The 9272-nt window shown below is 39.1% G+C and overlaps 1 long non-coding RNA gene across 1 annotated transcript in view; it reads right to left on the bottom strand.

Moving 5' to 3' along the window:
- LOC124057782 overlaps positions 1-7323 on the bottom strand; it is a 1110263-nt gene extending 1102940 nt beyond the window's left edge. Inside the window, exons 1-2 of the long non-coding RNA XR_006843162.1 lie at positions 7247-7323; positions 3112-3228 (exon numbers count right to left, since the gene is read on the bottom strand). This is a non-coding gene — a long non-coding RNA (uncharacterized LOC124057782). The remainder of the gene's footprint in view (positions 1-3111; positions 3229-7246) is intronic.
- Between the last annotated feature and the right edge of the window lie 1949 nt (positions 7324-9272).

Genomic DNA, 9272 nt, shown 5'->3' with positions numbered 1-9272 from the left:
CAAGGAGCACAATAAAATATTTGGTATCCGATGAACTTGCAAGAAGCTGAATATCAACTTCAGCCACTCAGCTCGAGTGTCCCTGGTGGAAAAGGCTATATGATAATGTAGCTTTATACTTGCATCTATTATGCTAGTAAACAAGCCAAAATCAACATCATCCTATTCTGGGACATGTAGTTAGATACCATGCTTCTGTAACACAGCATTGAAGGGTACTGAGCAAATTATATTCTTTGCAAACTCTCGCAGGCTACATTAAATAAATAAGGTACCATGTCTGATTTGACCTGCAGGTCTTGAGTTTTACACATAGACTTTGAATCAATCAGAACAAATGTAGAGGTATTTTACCTTTTTACCCCAAACATAATCTGTGGGCACACCTTTCAGGCATCAGCATTTGAAAGCAGATGTTACACTGCCGTTTACAGGTGAAGATATTATTTCGTGATTGTGCAATGTTGTGCCATAGGGCCCAAAGCAGGCCCAACATTTAGTTTCCGTTTTGTTCCACTAAAGGAAAAGGTTTGGACACTCCTGTTTTACAATAAGTGACATGCACTGCATATGATACAAATCTGCTACCCATGTCCAGAATGAGAGTCCTTACCCACTCTCACATTTCTCAACAGACTTACTTTCAAAGCATATTGCCAACACAATTTCTTTATCATTTCTTTCTTTTTCATTTCTTAATAACATTTTGTTTTAGGAACATCTCATAGTTCAGCTTAATTCAATTCAGTTTATTTATATAGCGCAAATTCACAACAAAAGTTATCTCATGACACTTTCCAATTAGAGCAGGTCTAGAACATACTTTTTAATTAAAATAGTTGCCTGAGCTCACCCAAGTTGTGAAATTCTGTAGATTAATGTGTGTAATTTGGCTAATTTAAATGTCAAGCAGAATTCACACAGCAGAATACTTTATTCACATATGCAGCAGTACACCCCAAAACCTCTATACAACTGAATTTTGATGTATAAAATAGGTGTTCTCCTTTAACACAAACATCGAGTCATAGTGTCACAGTTTCAGCTGTGCTGTTCTAAAGCTGTACTCACCATATTGTGACGCATCAGATCTGCATAGCTGTAACTGCTGCAGTTTAGACACGTGTGCCACCTGCAGGCAGTTAAGATGTAGCGTCACTTTTATATGTGCTGTATGTTTAAGGCTCAATATATTATGTTTTAAACCTGCAAAAACTTTGACAACCTCAAGTTTAACCTGTGTCAAAGACGACTGCCAGGTCAAGACTCAGCACTACTGAAAAAGGAATCATCAGCAACTGCAATGTATATAGGTATATAGGTATATAGGTATATTTGGTTCTTGATGGTTTCTGACCAAACCCAAGCTCAATCAAGGATACACTTTCAAAAGATTTTAGAACACAAAAAAATAGAGCAAAATGGCAATTACAAAAGAATGAGCTAAAAGATCTAAGCTACAGATGTCAATAACCAAGATGCCAGTAATGGGGAGGAGGATGAATTTATGGGCTGCTAAACTATCCAAACAGGATGAGCCAATAGGACATACAGTAGATAATTACAGACCAGTGTCAGTGCTGACAGCAGGAGAAAACAGTGTGACCAGACTGTGTAAAGATTGACCACAGGACAGAACGATGCTGTGCTTAAAGGGGTCCAAACACTGGATTTTATAAAATAAATAAATACTCCCACTTAGCTGCTTTATAGACACTTTGTTTAATCCCAGATTAAAAAACTCTTAGAAGAGACAGAAGAATGACAAGATATTTTAGACTTAAAGAACACCAGGGAGTCTTATTGACTGTACAACAACAGTGAGTGCAATCCAGTGTCTGTGGTATGAAAAGGTCTTAATGTTTGAGGAGTCATGTTGTCTTAGTTGCAGATATAATGAGGTGGCAGTGATGGAAAGTACCTCAGGACATTTACTCAAGTACTGTAATTCTAAGGCACTTGCAATTTTCTTGAACATTTCCTTTTTCTGCTACTCAATACTTGTAAAATATAGAGTAATTAAAATTAGCTCCACATATACCAGCTGCAACATTAAAGTACATTAATTGATAAGATAAGATAAGATAAGATAAGATAAGATAAGATAAGATAAGATAAGATAGGCTGTCATTAGTCCCACAGTGGGAAAATTCTCAATGTTACAGTAGCACAAGCATAGCAGTTCCTTTGTTTTTCCCTTCCCTCCTCATTTGTTCAGTTATTAATGTTCAATTATTGTTCAAGAATTAATAATTATTTCAACTCATATAAACATATAAACTCGGTCTTCTGTATATTCAGTAATATTCTAGAATTACTTTGCTTTGCTTTACCGTATTTCCAAATGAAGCTGCCTGGCACAGTAAGCTGTCAGTTGTTGGTGTGCAGTGCTGGAGTTTAATGTTGTTGGCATCTGGTTGCCATTAAGATTTACTATATTTGCTCAGTAGGTGATGTCAGCTAGAAATGAGAGCATGTATTCATAAAGTACATTTAATGTATTTTTGAATACTGATTGTTTCCTATTATCAGTGTTTTCATGCAAAACTTCTATTAAAACTAATAACTTTAGAATTGTTTATTTTATTTGTCTGTATATAGCTTTTACTTCTATTCAAACAATATGACAAATTCCAGTCTGGTTTCCATCGCAGTGGAGCCAGCCTCTTCCAAATAGTCATAAATGGCATCTTGTTGCAGTTTTATCATCGTGAAAATTGCGTCTTAGTTCTTATGAACTTTTTGTCTTTGATACAGAGGACCATAATATTTTACAGCAGATTTCATACTAGTTTGAATAATAGAGGGTTCGTGGTTTAACTGAGATTGATAACTATTTTAATATCTTAAGACAACTGAATCATCCTGCTTCCATGGGTTAAATCTTCTCATGATTGTGCACTTGCACTTTACCGCATCACCACCAGGAGGCAGCCTCTTCCTCTCATAACCACCCAGCTGCAGAGAACCTGAGCTGCTGAGCAACGTCATGTCATTTGCTGTCATGTGGAGACGTCATATCAGATCAGAAAATAATTTCACACTGGAGATAACAACTTTTTTGACTATTTTCTCAAAACATTAATAATATATATAAATAATAATACTCACTTTTGTGTACAGAATCGTCCTGACAACCAGCTGCCCACGCTGAGGGCTGATGGTGCTGCCGGACATCCAGACAGTGGAAGGACAGCTGGCCATGTATGACCTGGCCTCTGTGGAAAACTGTGGAAAACAGTATTGATTGCACACAAGCAAAGCACAACAGTGTAAATGATGAGGATGATGGAGTCCTGCCAGGGACACAGTAGTCTGCTCCACATCTCGTCTGATTTCCCTGTAGGCTGGTGTCCATATCACATCACATGTTGTGGAACAACTTAAAATCCAAACTGGACAGATCTGATTCTACAGAATTCCAGAAATAGTTTCTCCTGACACCATGCACATGCAGTACAGAGCAGATCCCAGCTCCTGGCATCTCATCCCAGGGAGAAACGAACCCAAACTGTTGATAATGAACCCATTTTCCTCTCCCGTCTCAGAAACATATAAATATCGTCCAGTGCAGATTCATCATCTTATTCTTACATCGCTACTGCTTTTTCTGTTTCTCAAACAAACGCACAAGATCTGTTACAAGTAAAAGTATGAAAAGCTGTTTAGAGTAAAACCCACATTGTATAGGTGTGATACATTGTTGTTTGTGTGATATAATTAGACTGTTAACATTGATACACCGAATTCAAATAATACATGGAGTCATGAATACCTTTACATAACAACCAGCCACAACAACTGTAAACACCTGTGTGTGTGCGCATGCAGAAATCAAAGAAACTAGTAACTAAGCTGTTAATTAAATGTAGTATTGTAAAAAGTACAATAATAACATATGTCATAGATGGATAGATAGATAGATACACACGCACGCACACATACATACGCATATGCATTATGTACTAGTAATGGAAAAAGTAAAGAAGAAAACAAAAGACATGCTGTATATAGTGTGGGGTCATGGGAGTTGTTGTCTTCACTTACCACTATTGCAGGAGAAAATCTATCTGACTGGAATCAGACAGAATGCTCACAGGCGAAGTAATATTTTGAGGTTTTCTTTGCATTAGGTTTAGTTACATTCACCAACTTGGACTCTTCTGAAGTTATAGTGATAGTCCTTGAATAAAATTGCTGATTTCTCTGGGTTTGAACATTGTTGTCACCATTTGGGATAATGCAAGTACACAATTCAGCAAAATATAAAGCAAAAGTTAATGTTGTTTTTAAACACTTTAATGTGGGAATTATTACTATACCTTGTATTATACATATACATATCATATCTTTAAGTACAAATGTATTTGTATCAAAATATACTTAAAATACTGAATGTACAAGCACCCTTTAGGCAGAATAAGTCATTTCAGAATAATATACTGCATATTATATTAGTGTAGTAATTAACTATGAGTTCGTTCTTACAACTTAAGCTATTTTATATTTATCTATATATATATAAAAAACTATAACAAAGCTAACAAATGAACGTACTTTTTTAAAAAAATGTCTCTAAAATGTAGTGAAGTAAAAAGTGGTAAAAAGTTGAAATATAGATCAGATACCTTGTAATTGTTCTCAAGTACAGCACTTGAGTAAAAGTACTTAGTTAGTCAGTTAATCTGGAATAAGGTGGCCTCTATGCTGATGGTGGGACCTGATAATTATTGGTCATGTTATCAGTCATTGCTCCACTGATGAAAGCTGCTCTGCTTTAAGAAGTTAAGCGGAAAATAACATGAAAAGCAGGGACTTTGCCTTACAGCTTAGGATTTAGTGAAGTAATGCTCTGAGGGCCTGTCATCCCAGATTCAGTTTGCACGGCAATGAAGAGCCACAGAAATGAACAGGAACCGTACAAACAAAGGAACAAAGGAAAATTAATGGAAGCTTAAATGTAGCAGCTATTTTGCAAGTCAAAACGCACTCATCATGATGATCTATTGCAGAATAATAAATACAACAAATGAAACTCTCTTATAACAACATTTTCAGTTGCCTGGGGATATTGTAATAATGTTGTAAATTTGTACCACCACACAGGCTGCGCGCAGATAGATCCATCTTTTTTGTTTTTCTTTCTTCTGTTGTGCTCTAGTATAAACCATTTCATCTCCTCCTTTAGAATTAGCTTCTCAGTGTTTGAAAGTGTGTGTATTTATGACATGTCCTTGAGCCATTCTTGGATTGCTTTGTATCCAGTCCTTTCTTTTATGTAATAATATAATAATACATGTGTCAAAAAAGTGATACTTTTTATGTATTTCTCCAAGATCTTGGCTGGAGAAGTGTTGTTGACAGCTTGAAGATGAAAGCTTGGACAGCATTAGTTGATACACATGGCTATTATTTACGCCACGTGCTGCTGCTGCCCAAACTGGAGCAGGAGGGGATGATGCCTTCCCCGCTGTTCTTTCCACTGCAAAACACGCACTTACAACCAGCACTTAAGTGCTAAATTCTCATCAGTATCCCTCCATTAATGTTGCAGTGTGCATGCTGCTTCCCTAATGCTGGACAAACTGAGTGACAGCGTTGACCTAATTTTTGTGTTTCAATCTTTGTCTCTCGCCAGCACTCCAATGCCCGTCTGCCGTTCTCCTCTTGGTTGTTGTCACATATTTTACAGTGCGTTTCACGTGAGGTCATGAGGCTCAGATAAGAGATTTGCTTTTTTTGTCTCCTCCATTGATATTAGCTTTTCTATTATCTGCCTTGAATATGAATAAGCAACATTACAGTGGCGAGTCAGCTCATCCCGAGGGCTGATTTCTCTTACAGACAGACTGGTTTGAACCAGCCTGAAGCTGAAACTAGTTGAGCTCTCAGTTCCACATCCAAGCTACCACCGTAAGCACTATCAAACCTCACTGAGCTCATAGAATTTCCTGAATCACCAGCTGATCTACTTCCTCTTTGTCTGTCTAGTTTAACATGTATTATTCAGCATTAATGTATGGTACATATTGTTCTTTCTTTTTTGTATGCTCTAAAAAATGTACACATCACATAACTTGCTTTAAATCTGCTGGTTCTAAATAGAAACAGTGATTATCATGCAGGAAGAGTCTCTTAAAGCTACTCCAAATCTGTCAGTGAGTATCACTGTTGTCTAATAAATGTCTAATGATGGTAAATTACTTTGCAAGTGATGTTTTCCTCTGTTTCGGCAGCAGTCTAACAGTCTGCCTGTCACGCCTCTTAAAGCAGGATGAGTCATTTTCATGGCTCCCTTGTGTCTAATTTGGTTGGAGAGATGTGGAGATGTGGTGGCAAGTGCAAGGAAGTCATACTACTTTCTTGTAATTTGGCCCTTATTTAAAGTAGCACTTTTCTAAGCTCTCTACTATTTTTCTAAAATTACAGCAGGATTGGTGGACCTACTTGTTGGAAATGAGTATCTGGTACAGATAAATAAGTTGATATAGATGATGATACAGGGTGTAGGCCTACTCGCTCATCTCTAACTGATACATACCTTCTGTCTGTTCTTTCAATATGATGCTACAGTCAACTACTGTTAGACAACTGACTGACGAAAAGTTACAAAACCTGTCAAGTAAGTTCACTAATTAACATGATGGGACCATAGGACAGTGTCAGGCTAGCTGTTTCCAGTTTGTATGCTAGCTAAGCTAACCGACTGCTGGCTGTAGATCAATCTCAATATTTAGCATGGAGACAAAGAATCCAGACTTGACATGTGAGAACACTCAGTTTGATGCTTCTACTGAAGGGTGTTTTCTCAGAGATTTATCAAAACTCCTGCCAGATGACTTGTTCATCATTTCAGACTTGCGTGTTCCTGCCTCCGGTCTCTCTGATGTGACCTTGCCCTCCCAGTATGATGAACAATGGGCCTGCTGTCGACTGGCTCCAGCATTTTCCTTTACCTGGCGCTGAACCAGACCTCATTAATTCATATGTTTCTCTATTGTACTGTTAATGCACAGTCAGCTGACCTCCTCACATCGGCCCATTTCTGTAGTCGTAAACTAGTGAATCAGTAGAGGTTGTCTGTTTCAATTGTGTATTTTACAACCAAGGGTTGTGTGAAAAGTTGTGTGTAAAAAAAAAGTAACAGCATGGAAATGAGCAGCTACATGCCTAATTCGGATATATCAAATACAAAATAATTATACTGTCATCTTTTCTGGTTTACTCAGTGGAGCGTGAGACTCACCCTGGTTCCATAGAGACTGTTTCTGCCTCCAGTATAACAGGACACTGAGTCACTGCTTGTTTGCTGGTGCAGTGTTATGGTGACCCAGTCAAACTTTGGCCTTATCCTCCCTGTCTCTCCGCCTCCACCCACTAACTCTCTTGTTGCCCTCTGGTAGTATTGCTATGGAGAAAGTAAGGTATCTGGACTCCTGTTAAACTCTCAGCAGCAGTGCATCCAGGGTTACCGTACCCAGGGGGAAGACAGCTTTACTGTGCTACCCTGTTCTGCAGGCTCAGATGATGATCAACAGAAACTCACACACATGTGGACATGAATTTTGCAGAGATAAGGACTTTCCTCTTGTGTAACTTACAGAGTGCTTGGTCTTTAACCATCAAGCCTCCATTACCAAGACTGCCATCATGTGTTTTATGGTTATCTTCATCACCACATTAAAGAACACACTGGACTTCGTTCTGTTTTATGGGTTACAGGGAATTATTTAAGACCAGGAGAACGAGAGGCAACTCTGTACAGCTGCACTTGGGCATGGAGGCACTTTGATTGGAATGCCAACATCATATTATTGAACAGGTTCACCATCTTAGTTCAGTATGATATTATCAGAATATTTGCTAATTATACACAAAGTACTTCTGAGGTGGATTAGAAAGTCATTAACCAATGTAATGGACAAATTCAACTGCATTTTACTGAATTGGTGAAAAGTTTGACTTGCTGGTGGCACTAGTGGAAAAGTCCACTATAAGACCACCAAAGTCACAGGAATTCATCATCTGTAACATGGATGTGTATATCCATCCATTTTCTATACCGCTTATCTGTGAGGGTCACGAGGGGGCTGGAACCAATCCCAGCTGACTACAGGCAAGAGATGGGGTAGTCCCTGGACTGGACGCCAGTCAATCGCAGGGCTGACACACACAGACAGACAACTACACACTCTCACACTCACACCTAGGGGCAATGTAGAGTAGCCAGTTAATTTAATGTGCATGTTTTTGGGATTGTGGGAGGAAGCCGGAGTACCCGGAGAAAACCCACGCAGGCACGCAAACTCCACACAGAAGGGCCCAGAACGGGATTCAAACCGTGAGTGTCACCCATGTATGTGTATACAAAATTTTATCTCTCATAGTTGTTGGGAATATTCAGGCTGGACCAAAGTGCTGGACAGGTTGACCTACATTCATAAAAATGTTCCCACACTCATGATTTAAGTTTTATGTCAATGGTATGAAGTCTTTGTCTATGAAGAGCAACAGTATTCATCTAAAATATGTGTGGTTTAATGGTAATTTAATGGTAACGTCAGAACTTTAACAATGCATCAAACGTAAGCTGAAAAGAGGTGGCCTCTTTTCAGCTTACGTTTGATGCATTGTCTGCACCTTTGAACCCCTGTCCCTCTCTGCACCCCATCCTTCAGCAACCACCCTGCAGACCAGTGACCTTAATATGATCCACCTGATCCAGTGGGGCCTGCACATGCAAGCTCAGGTCAGGAGCCTGACTGGGGAGCATCGTGTGGACAGATGTACAGTTGATTTGGCCTTGGGCCCCTGTGGTGCAGCCAGCCGTGAAGTGAAAGGCCGTAGCCGGATTGAGCCGGTTCAGGGTAATAGTGCCTTGGTGGGTTCAGCGCTCAGTCACTTAATCTCCATGTACTGGTCAGTCCCTGAGGGTATGAGTGTGTGTGTGTGTGTGTGTGTGTGTGTGTGTGTGTGTGTGTGTAGATCAAGCGAGAGAGGAGCAGTGGAAAGAGGAAACATGAACTCGGCTTTGCGTGCAAGTGTTACTGCTTGTTCTATTGTTGCTCTGATGCTACTCACACCAGCAGGTTGTGAAACTTGTACCACTCCACCCCTCCTTATTAAAAGAAAACCTGATGATTCCTCTGAAGCCTTTGTGCAGATTTCAAAGCAATTAATCTGAGATGCTGCTCATTTTGAGTGTATACTATGTTGCAGCTGTAAAATCCATATATTAATTTAACTGGATTTTTTGTTTACGTTTCTGAAAA

This window comes from Scatophagus argus, chromosome 4 (assembly GCF_020382885.2).
Source record: "Scatophagus argus isolate fScaArg1 chromosome 4, fScaArg1.pri, whole genome shotgun sequence".
NCBI lineage: Eukaryota > Metazoa > Chordata > Actinopteri > Scatophagidae > Scatophagus > Scatophagus argus.
Note: the sequence above shows the minus strand (reverse complement) of the source record. Positions and strands in the feature narration are given on the sequence as shown.